This window comes from Neomonachus schauinslandi, chromosome 7 (genome assembly GCF_002201575.2).
Source record: "Neomonachus schauinslandi chromosome 7, ASM220157v2, whole genome shotgun sequence".
NCBI lineage: Eukaryota > Metazoa > Chordata > Mammalia > Carnivora > Phocidae > Neomonachus > Neomonachus schauinslandi.
In genome coordinates, this window is record NC_058409.1 from 14649809 (window position 1) to 14661727 (window position 11919).

Below are 11919 nucleotides of genomic sequence, written 5' to 3' on the forward strand. Positions count from 1 at the left end.
GGGGAGCCTGGGTGGCTCAGTCGGTTGGGCAACCAACTCTTGATTTCGGCTCAGGTCATGATCTCAGGGTCATGAGATCTAGCCCTGTGTCTGGCTCCACACTGAGAGGGGAGCCTGCTTGGGATTCTCTTTCTCTCTCTCTCCCTCTCCCTCTGCCCCTCTTGAAAATATTAAATATTAAAAAAATAGTAAACAATGCCAGGAGCATAAAGAATGGCTCCATGAAGAATCTCCATTGCTTGCTTTTATCCACACAATCTTAGAAAATACACAGAAGAGAGGTGACTATTATCCTCACTTTACAAATGCTCTCAGCATCCATTTACTTAGTCTACATTCATCTGGCTAATAGAATAATTATTCTAACTCAAGTCATCAAAATTCAAACATAGAGGGAACTATGAATTCTACTTTAGGGCACTGCCCTCTATTTCTAACTGGCAAAATGACCTAAACTAAATCATTTAAAAAATATTCTGCGGTCACTGCACTCTGTGTTGTAAAGGCAGATTTTTGATATTGATGATCTTAAGTCAGTTATCAAGTCCTTTAAAGTTGTGACATATGTCACAAAATAATTTCAGAACTCTCCACTGGCAAATTACAGAGGAAGCAAAAAAAAAAAAGTGTAAGTTTCCACAAATTAAATATGAAACCCTATTTCCTAGGTAATCTATGACTCAGAAAAACATATCCAAATAAATCATTTTTGAAAGACGATATTAGATAAATAATAGCCCATGTGGGAAGGAATCCAAGAGTGGATAAATGGCCATATGATCTTTCTTTTTTCCTTTTCCTTCTTTTAATATAGTGCTTTATTTGGAACTCCTTATTCCAGTTTGTAATAAGAACCTGATGCTTCGGCTTCATTCCTCACCATGTGTGCATAATTATGGGGGAGGATGGATGGCTGTCAAAAAGCAGATGATGCCCACAGAACATCTGAAAATATAAAACTGCTTATTGCAAAGTGATTGCTTGGGTTTATCTGCCATGCACAGACTGTCTGGTTGATAGACAATGTAATTTGAGGGAGACAGTTGTGTTGACATGTAGTACTGAAAACAACTCTTTAATTCTTAATTAGCAGCACTAACTGAATTTTCTTAATTTTTTGAAGGAGGCACCTGAAAACTAATCACTGATTATAAAACACTGCTTATATTTAACATTATTTCATTATTAGCAAATATAGCGATTATCATTCACTTTAAAACTATTTTTAAATATCATAAAACTTCATCTGTGCTTGACTATAATAGTTTTAAATTCTAAATGTTAATATTCCCTTTCATTAGTCATTTATGCATACAGATGTTGTTTACATTTATTTTTGAAAAATCTGTCCTTAACAGGCTAGTAATACTGTGGTAAAATTATATCCACTCACAAAAATTCTAAAATAATCAATCAAATGTAAATTTTATAATTTACAGGAATTGTAGAAGAAGATGAATGAATGCAATAAATATTCTGGCTAAACACCATGTAGAATTTATAGGACTACCAAAATTTTCTTTGTAATTCAAATAGTATATGAAATGAATAGAGAAATATAATTAGCAGTGACCACCCTCCCTGTATTCCTGCTTAAAAGAGACTTTAGAAAGATTAGTAAATAAAATGGCTAGCTGAAAATAATGCAGTGAGTGCTCAGTTGCTACAATCTACACTAAAATTTTTATTCTCCATTCTTTTCATAAGTTTTATACATTGGTTTAAAAAAAGAACTCAATATTTTAGGAAAATTCTCACAGGCATACCGATTTTTTTCACTTTTGGAAATATATAGGATTAAAATGATTAATACATTGTAGCTAGTTACGCCAGTATTTCCCTTGATAGGATGGATTTTTAAAAATTGAATTCCTTTGGTGCAGTCAGTTAAGCGTCCTACTCTTGGTTTGAGCTCAGGTCGTGATCTTGCTCAGTGCAGAGTCTGCTTGGGATCCTTTCCTTCTCCCTCTGCCCCTTCCTTGCCCCCAGTGTGCATGAGCTAGATCGCCCTCTCTCTCTAAAATAAATAAATAAATAAATCTAATAAAACCCACAAAATCTAATAAAACCCATTCTGCTCTGCGGGAAGCCTGCTTCTCCCTCTCCCACTCCCTGCTTGTGTTCTCTCTCTCGTTGTCTGTCAAATAAATAAAAATAAAAATAAAATCTTAAAAAAAATTTAAAAAATAATAATAAAAAAATAAAAAAGGATACAACTCAGGAACATCTAAATGGAAGTGATGCATAGTGCAAGGTATGGGGGCAAAGGTGGTGCAGAGCATCCATGGTCTTTCCAGGCATGCAACCATACCCACATGTTGATGTGTTCAGCAACCTAGAAGTTCTCCAAACCCTAATTGTTTTAGAGTTTGTTTATTTAAGAGTTTTTATAACTCAATCTCCAGTCCCACTCTCCTCTCCAAAAATCAGGGAGTGGGGGAGCTGACAGATTCAATGATCTAACTGTATGGTTATTGCCTTTGGTGACCCGCACTCATCCTGAAGAGTCATCTCATTAGTAAAACAAAACAAACAAAAAAACCCATCTATTACTTGGGAAATTCCAAAGTTTTGGCAAATATTTAATACTATCCCATCCCTAACCATTGAAACCCCTCATACTCCATGGAAACAAGATACAAATAAAAAATCCAATAATTTTTGGCAAATAATGCGATAGGCTGGTACATCCTACTTCTGAAACAAATTACAAAACCGTGGTTATAAAATATTATTTATCTCTAGTTAATTTATTTTATAACGGTGGCCAAGCATCACCATCATGCTCCAGGTAACTTTGAAGATAAGAATGTGATCAACCTGGATAGGGGAGATTAATCTGTACTACGTGGGATCTGTAATGAGAAGCCTAGCGACAAATGTTCATTTACTCAAAATATATAGATTTAATGTCCTCGGATAATGTTAAAAAAGATTCCTCTTTCTGTTAGAAGGTAGAAACTTTACTCAACAGATCAAAGCTAAAAACACAATTCACAATCAATATCTGTGACAAAGGACAATAACTTAGAATGTGGAGTTTTCATGGCCTGTCAGCTGGTAGTGTAAATGGGAACTAGGGGAGCCTCTGAGGTAAGAAATAGCAAAACATGCTCTGCTTATTTTCCCATTTAATTGAGTGGAAATGCGCCCACACAAAGAACTCAGCATATATTGATTGTGTACAAATGAATGGCAGCAAAAAGAACAGTTATTTACTTATGTGTGTAGGTATTATTTAGTCATATTAATTGAACAGTTCCTACGAAGGGCAGAATACTAGGTTAGAGACTTTAATATTGTGAGAAAGCTTTACAAATTACTTTAACCTTATCAGAACTAACTGTTTATAATTGTAAAGCATTTATTCGTTGTGGGCTAAGAGTAAGCTTTGCTGCATATGAAAGCCATGGTTTTAAGCAAAATCAGAGCCTGTGGAAATTATCTGCAGAAGACTAAGAGACATCCTTTGCTCAAAATAGCTTTACCATCAGTCTGTTTTACGACCTACAGTTTCTACCATAATTCTCCTCCTTCCCTTCCTCTTCTTCCTCCTTCTTATTTTGTCCTATTAATGTTAAATATGGCTCTTAAATTTCAAACATTACCTGAGAGAGGTACTCTATTAAGCTAAATGAACACCTTAAAGTACTTCAATATTCCCCTATAGAGAGGATGAGAATACTGGCTTGGTAAGTTCAGATACAGAAGAAAACAGAGGTCAGTAATAGGACCTTGCAAAGCCAGAAGCTGGTGATGACAGGAGAGCTAGAGGTAAGAGAAAGGACAAGGGTAGGTGGTGGAGATGTAATTTATCCACTTCAGTTTATCACCCAAAGGTATATTGTACATTTGAAAAAAAAGACTCCATCCCAATCAGAGAACATTCAAATGTGATGGAATATTCCAACTCAAGTGAAATCATTGGTTTCCTCCTCGTATTCTTGTGTAGGAGACATTTTTGGCTGCTTCCCCATCTACCCCTGTGCTCTCTCCCCTTCCTTACAGAACTATGATTTTGTTCATGGATCCACTCTGATCCTGACATTTCTGGGAAGTCTAGAGCAATCTGCAGCCCCATGAAATGGGCCCTAAATTTTATAAGCCAGTCTCAGTCTTTACATTACCCTTGACAATTGGTCTAAGCTTAGGTTTGTGATGTAATTCTGGCCAATGCAAGCTGAGTGCTAAGACTGGTTTGGGATCCTGGGAAAGGTGTTTTCACAGAATCAGAGATCATCTCTTTGCCTTCGGCACTGCTGTGTCTCGGTCTGACACCTGCAAGTGTGGCAGCCTGGAATCTGGCCTGAAGACAAAGCCCATATGACAAGGACTGTAGAGAGGATAGATGATTACTTCATGGTACCACTGTCTTACACAACTTTAGGCCAGCTCTGACTGCCCTTATCATGTGGGGGGAAGAAACTCCACTACTCTTTACTGCCACTTGCAACCAATGATTTCTATGTTGTCAAATCCCAGGTGCACTTTTCAGTTCTTCTCTTGAATAGAATTTATAGAAGCTTTGATGCATGTACCGATTTTCTTTTCTTTCTTAAAATATACGGTTTCTGTGAAACTAGAATCTCCTACTTTTTTCCTTCTGCATCACTAGATGCTTCTAGATCTCCCTCTGTGTTAATCACTAAAATTTGGGGTTCCTCGGGGCTTAGGGCTTGGGCCTCTTTTTTCCCATACTTCCTCCATAGTTGATCTTCTTTTTCTTTGGCTTTTAATACCACCTCTAACCTGATTATCCCCACAGGTACATCTCTGCTACAGACCTGCGGTATATATTTCTGATTGCCTTATTGAGATCACCACTTTGATATTCCACAGGTCTCTTATGCTGAAAGAGTCCAAAATTGATCCGTAGATGATTCCACCCAAACTGTCTCCTCTATAGGAACCCCAAACATGCTTAAACAATGCTTCTATTTATTGGTCGGTCAATTCAGAAATGTAGGCATCAGCCTTGACCCATTTCTCACATCCAGTCTATCAGCAATGTATCTTGAATCCATCTACCTCGGTCTCTCCAACATCATTAATGCCTCCTTCATTGAGAGCAGCATACTCTACACAATACAATAGCTTCCTACCTGAGGTCCCCACTTTAGGTTTCCTATGATCCATCCCCTATGGAGCAGCTAGAGTGTTCTTTTATTATTTATCTATTTATTTATTTATTTAGAGAAAGAGTGCAAGCTTGAGTGGGTGAGGGGGGCAAGGGGAGAGGGAGAGAGAGAATCTTAAGGAGGCTCCACACCCAGCATGGAGCCTGACACAGGCCTTGATCTCATAACCCTACGATCATGACCTGAGTCAAAATCAAGAGTCAGACACTTAACTGACAGAGCCACCCAGGCACCCCTAGAGTGTTCTTTTAAAAATGAAATTAATCCATTGTGTGTGTGTATATATATATATATCACATCTTCTTTTTTTTTAAAGATTTTATTTATTTATTTGAGAGAGAGAATGAGACAGAGAGAGAGAGCACAAGATGGGGGAGGGTCAGAGGGAGAAGCAGACTCCCTGCCGAGCAGGGAGCCCGATGTGGGACTCGATCCAGGGACTCCAGGATCATGACCTGAGCCGAAGGCAGTTGCCTAACCAACTGAGCCACCCAGGCGCCCATATCACATCTTCTTTATCCATAAAAAGGAATGAAATCTTGCCATTTGCAACAAAGTAGATGGATATAGAAAGTATAATGCTAAGTGAAATAAGTTAGAGAAAAACAATACCATATGATTTCACTCAAATGTAGAATTTAAGAAACAAAACAAATGAGCAGAGGGGAAAAAAATAAAGAAAGAGGCAAACCAAGAAACAGACTCTTAACTGTAGAGAACAAATTAATGGATACCAGAGGAGAGGTGGGTGGGAGGATGGGTGAAATAGGTGATGGGGATTAAGGAGGGCATTGTGATAAGCACCTGGGGTTGTATGGAAGTGTTGAAACTATATTGTACCCTGCGACTAATATTATATTGTATGCTAACTAGCTGGAATTTAAATAAAAACTTAAAAAAAGAAAGATTAAAATAATGCAATTAAATCATCTGTTAAAAGCCTCTCTTTTCAATGCCATTCTAGTCTACTTACACTTAAATCTCAAGTGTTTTAAGGAGCTGAGACTAGCACATAATCTAGACCAGCTGACCTCTCCAATATCATGTCATGAGTCCCTGACACATTCACCACGCTCTAGACACACTGGTCTCTTAGAGTACTTTTGAAGGGAACAGACCTTTCCCCTCCTATTTCACTGGGTTAATTCCTGCTCCTCTTTTAAATTTCACTCTGAATATTACTTCAAAATGATGAGTACCAGAACTACCCCAACTAAATTATATCCCCTACTTTTATTCTCTCTCATGGAACTATTTCATTTTAACTTTACAGCACTTATGAACACATCTATACAAATATATATATGTATGTGCGGGGCATCTGGGTGGCTCAGTCAGTTAAGCAACTGACTCTTGATTTCAGCTCAGGTCATGATCTCAGGGTCCTGAGATCAAGCCCCCAGGGTTGGGCTTCCCACTCAGTGGGGAATCTGCTTCCCCTCTCTCTCTCCCTCTGCCCCTCTCCCCTGCTTGTGCACTCTCTCTCTCTCATAAATAAATAATAAATAAATATTTTTGAAAATATATATGTATGTGCATGTATACAAGTATGTATACATACACAAGCATGTATGTGTGTGCATAAAAAATGCATATGTATACACACAAACAACATCAGTATATTTAAAATCTGCATCTCCCTCTAGAGAATAAACTTCAAGATGACAGGCCATTCTCTGCTTTGTCCATCTAGCACCTAACACGGACCTTGGAACTCAGCCAAGGAGAAGGAGTCCAGTTTTCAAAAAGTTCGAGGCAAGGGAGGGTGGTCACAAATAGGAAAATAAGCAGGTCCTTACAGTTACAGTGAGACATGCAGTACCTAAACTACTAAAATGGTGTTAGTGAACAGGGCTGCCCTATGCTAAAGCTAAGGCAGAGACAAAAACTTTTATATTATTTCCATATTGCCTTATTGATAGGAATATCCCTTAGTCTTCAGTTATAAGATGTAGAATTCAGTTAGATATCCCCAAACAAAATACATAAGTCATGTTTCTAATTTTTATTTCTGGTGTCTTATAACTACTCTAACATTACAATTAAGTGCATTTTTTGTTTTTTTTAAGATTTTATTTATTTTTTGAGAGAGAGAGAGCAGCAGTGCAGAAGAGGGGCAGAAGGAGAGGGAGAAGCAGGTTTCCTGCTGAGCAGGGAGCCAGATGTGGGACTCGATCCCAGCACCCCGGGATCATGACCTGAGCAGAAGGCAGACACTTAACTGACTGAGTCACCCAGGAGCCCCAAAATTAAGTGCATTGTTACTAAATATTGATTTACTATAAATCAATGAAATGATCAATTCCTATAGATTATTTGAATGATGCTACTAGGAAGAAAAATTACAGTAGAAATAGCATGATACAGCCTATCAGAGCTACATTTGAAACCCACTTCTGACAATTACTAGTTACAGATTTGGGGGAAGGTAAGCTATCTTTTAGCACTTGTTTTCTCATTTATCACAACTAGGCTGCATTTCCTTCTGGTAGGGCTTCTTATGGAGTTTATAAAAGAATGTACGTGATAGTAAACATTGCAAGTTCTGGCACAGTATCAGGACCTACAACGCTGCAAATGATCAAAAGCTAATGACGTAATCTTATTGTATTTTGTAACCTAATTTGTTAACGAGAAGTCTATGTATGTAATGTTTTCGAGAGAGAGCACAGTCAGATATATTGACTAACGAGTCATTTGTGTGGACATGAAATTGGAGCTAAAAGAGTAGATGAAATATATGAGAAAGCCAAAAGAAGAAGGAGAATTTCTGTGGTTTATGAAGAACTTTCAAATATGATTATATTGATCCATTTATTGAAAAAATATATTGCCCCACACATTTATGAAAATCATCGAATCTATCAATAGCTTGTCCAAGTTTATATTCTGTTATGTTCTTACTTTTTTTATTTTGCAATATCCATGAAACAATGCTTTCCTTCCATTTCTTCAGTCTAATGAGCCATCTAGATGCAAAGTCATACTCAAATCTATTGGCAAGTGGCTTTACTACCAAAGAATAATGCTATCACTCGTCTATCCATAAATAAGGATTACCATGCTCTGGAAATTTGTTTAAAACATCAGAATTGAACAGTAAGACTTTGTTTCATACTGAAGAGCCCCATGAAGAGTGATCTCATCTATTCGGCTTCTTTAAAGGCTGTTCATTCTTTGGAATCAAGCAGCAATAATCTACGAGTTGCCATTTCTGCTTATTTCTTTAAAAATGGCATAGAATTATCAGTACAAGAAATACCATTCATACTACCTATGCAAAAGGAAGACTGACAGTTTAAATACACGTGTTCACTTTCCCACCCATACTCTGGTGCATACATCGTTCATGAGCCACTCTGATGTTTTTGGAATGCATTAGGGACAATGGAAAAACAAGCCAAATATATCCACTTCTTTACCTACTCTCAGTTCAACTATGAAACCCTCAACTCCAAATCTCAAACTCAAACTATTGCAAATCTTCTTTTTCATTTGCCAAGCTCTGTATCAATCATGCTCGCCATAAATTCTAGCCACTCCATTTTCCATAACACCACCCCCCAACAATACTCTCTGGAAAGGTAATTTTTAAAATTCTGAACTTTCTGTTTGCTGATTTTTTTTGCTTCTTTATGAATTCTTAGCCTTGTAAGACAAATCTTTATATTGATAACCATAGAAAGCCTATAATCATAAATGGAAACAAATCTTCATTTCTTTTATCTTGCTCTGCTGCAACCATTTTATCTTTGGAAATATTTTCAGTAAACTCTCTATATAAAGTTTCTATTTCCCCTTATAAAATGTAATTAAAAATTTGACTCCCTCAAAAATGATTCATGGGATGAATTTTAACATTTATATAATGGAAAATGCAAACGTGCACACAAGAAGAAAAAATAGGAAAAGTAAAATATACTTAATGGTATTTAGGCTAAATCCTTTTAGGCAAATCCTATCATGGCTGAATGCAAATCCATACCCTGAGTACTCAGTGGGGATTCAATAACTATGTAGACAATTTTAACTACTAAGCTGCTTAGACCAGCTACTACAATCTTCAACATCTGTTGCTTCTGCTAACCTACATAGCATACTCAATGTTTGCCTTTCTTAAACACTTTTAATCCTAACGTCACGCACAATTTTACTAAAGTATTTTAGGTAAAAATTACATAAGAAAATGCTGCTTCTGCCATTTTCACAAAGCTAAACAATCCTTTACCCAGATCACATTCAAAACTCGATTGGATTTAAGTAGGAGTTAGCCACAGCTCACCAACCACTTCATCACATTATCTGACTGCATTTAAATTGTTTTTAGGTAATTTAAGGAACAGATGATTTGCAGGGACTCTGGAAATAACAACGCTTTTCCACAACAACAGTCAAATTCCCCTGATCATCTGTTTTTAAAAGTCAAATCCCTCTCATCCCCAGTGTGAATTTTTTTTTTAAAAAGTCTGATTTGCTGTTAAAGACTGTGCACAATGCTACATAATTCCCCTTGACATCCAAGCCAGGAAGGAGAGTGGAATGCTAATCTCAGCTTCACCCCTCCTAGCTCTTTCCAGTCAGTACACATCAGTTTCAGTTACCAAAAATAGTTTCATAGCCTCCCTCCTCCAGTCCTTTCAAATATTCTTTAAAAAGCATGAAATCATAATCATTCATTATGTTTGTAGCCTCAGGAGTAGATGGCTTCAATCAAACAAAGTGGGGAATGTCTGAGAAATATTCTTACCCCCACCACTCACCAGTAAAAGAAGTGCATATTCAACCATCCGCACTAAAGCTTTTATGGAAAGGCTGGGTGAAATTTGCCTTTGTTGCTTCATTAAGCACCCTTTGGTCAATTGTGACACCATCTGCCATGAAGCACCATTCCACAAAGCATTCTGCAGCATATGAAATTGGCATAAAGTTAATAGATTTTACAAGTAGAAGAGTCGTGACGTGGTCAAGTAAATATGGGATCCCCCAGGAAAGCTGAGTTGAGTACAAGGAAACAGGTGTCCTTCCACGATTGCCCAAAACTTTCCATATATTCATTCGGATTAGGAACCCCCAAGAATGAGAGTATAAATGCACAGTTTCTCAAAGTAGACGGAGGAGGAAGCACACACACACTGCAGAAAGAGACAAACCTGGGCATGGATCCAGGTTTATCTTGTTGTCACTCTACATGTTTAGGTCGTGAAAATCTCTCCGAGCCTGAGCTTCCTCATCTGCATATGATGCCGTGGACCAGAGACAATCCCTGGAGATCCACTCATGAACGCTCTGATCCCAGGACTGTCCCTTACTTGCTTGAGTTCTTAGGCAACTTACTATAAACTCTCTGCAATTTGGAGCTTCCCTTTTGAAAAATAAAGATAATGACTCAGAACCACTGTGTTGCCACCTGGTTACCATGTTCTTTCCCGTTTTGCTTTGTTTGGCCTGATAGAACGTCACAACACACACTTTCTATCTCCTCATTCAGTTTGCATGCTACTTCCTGAATTGGCCACCTTATCTTGTCAACCATCAGGATTCAGATAAACTGAACCCTATCTGTGTATTATGAACTCTGCACATTCAGCCCCTCCAAAGTCGCATGTTGTTAAGGGAGACCTTAAATAATAATGTGAGAAAATTCAGACACCACACTAGCCAAAAGAGTAAAGGATGCCCCCAGCAAACTACCAGCTCTGTTCTGTGAGGCTAACCTTGCCCTTGGTTGCTCCTCTGACGTTGTGCTTTCCTCTGGGAGCAGGTGACTTGCAAACACCAAGTGGCATCAGAGGAAACAGAATGGGATGAGACTAAGGCATAAAGTTCTGTTTTGGCTCCATGATGTCAGGCTTCTGTTCTTACCTTTGTTAAAAGGAAAAGTTAAGCCAAGTTTTTTTTCTAGCCATAAAATTTAATCAATGCCTACGTACATTGTACGAAGTGAAAAGAAAGGGTTTTTTAATGATAATATACTCATTTTTAGAAAGTATTCAAATAAGCTATATCACAACCATTTAAAATCTGCTGAAGCCCAGCATCCCCATCACTTCATCTATTTTTTTCCCTTGTTATCAGTATATCCTTCCTACATCAAAGAGATACACTTCAGCTCTTACGATCCTTGACCTCCCTGTAACTTTTAACAGTTGTTTATTGATTGCTGCCTTGTGACATTTTCTTCTCCTTTAGCAAGCATGCCATGCTCCTGCCCTAATTTACTTTTACCCCTCAAGTCATTCCTGTTTCGATGCAGCCACATACTCCACCTAGCCCGTCCCTCCTCTACCTACAGACTCAACCACTACCGATACATAAATTCATTCATGCATCCAATATCGTTTCAGTGTCGGTATATATTTGATGTCCTATCATTGGCCCAGGAAGAAGTGCTGAAAGAAATGGGCATAATCCCTGAAATCATAGAACACACACACATACACCACACACACACACACACACACACACACACGCGCGCGCGCATGCGCACGTGTGCGCACACTAAATTGCAGTAAATACCAGGAACAAATGGATATGGCGTCGTGTCAAAACTAATTAGATTGGAATGAAATGGAGAGCTAGCTTACACTGATTAGAAAGGCTAATGGAGGAAAACGGGTTGAGGGAAGTCCTAGGATATCAAACATCAAAAATTATGAACCATAAAGCAAGTTTCAAAAGTTTCATATACATAAAATTATATAGAGCATGTTCTCTTACTGCAGGGTAATTCAGTTACAAATCAATAGCAATAAGTAATGGAAAATAGCCATATATTATTTAC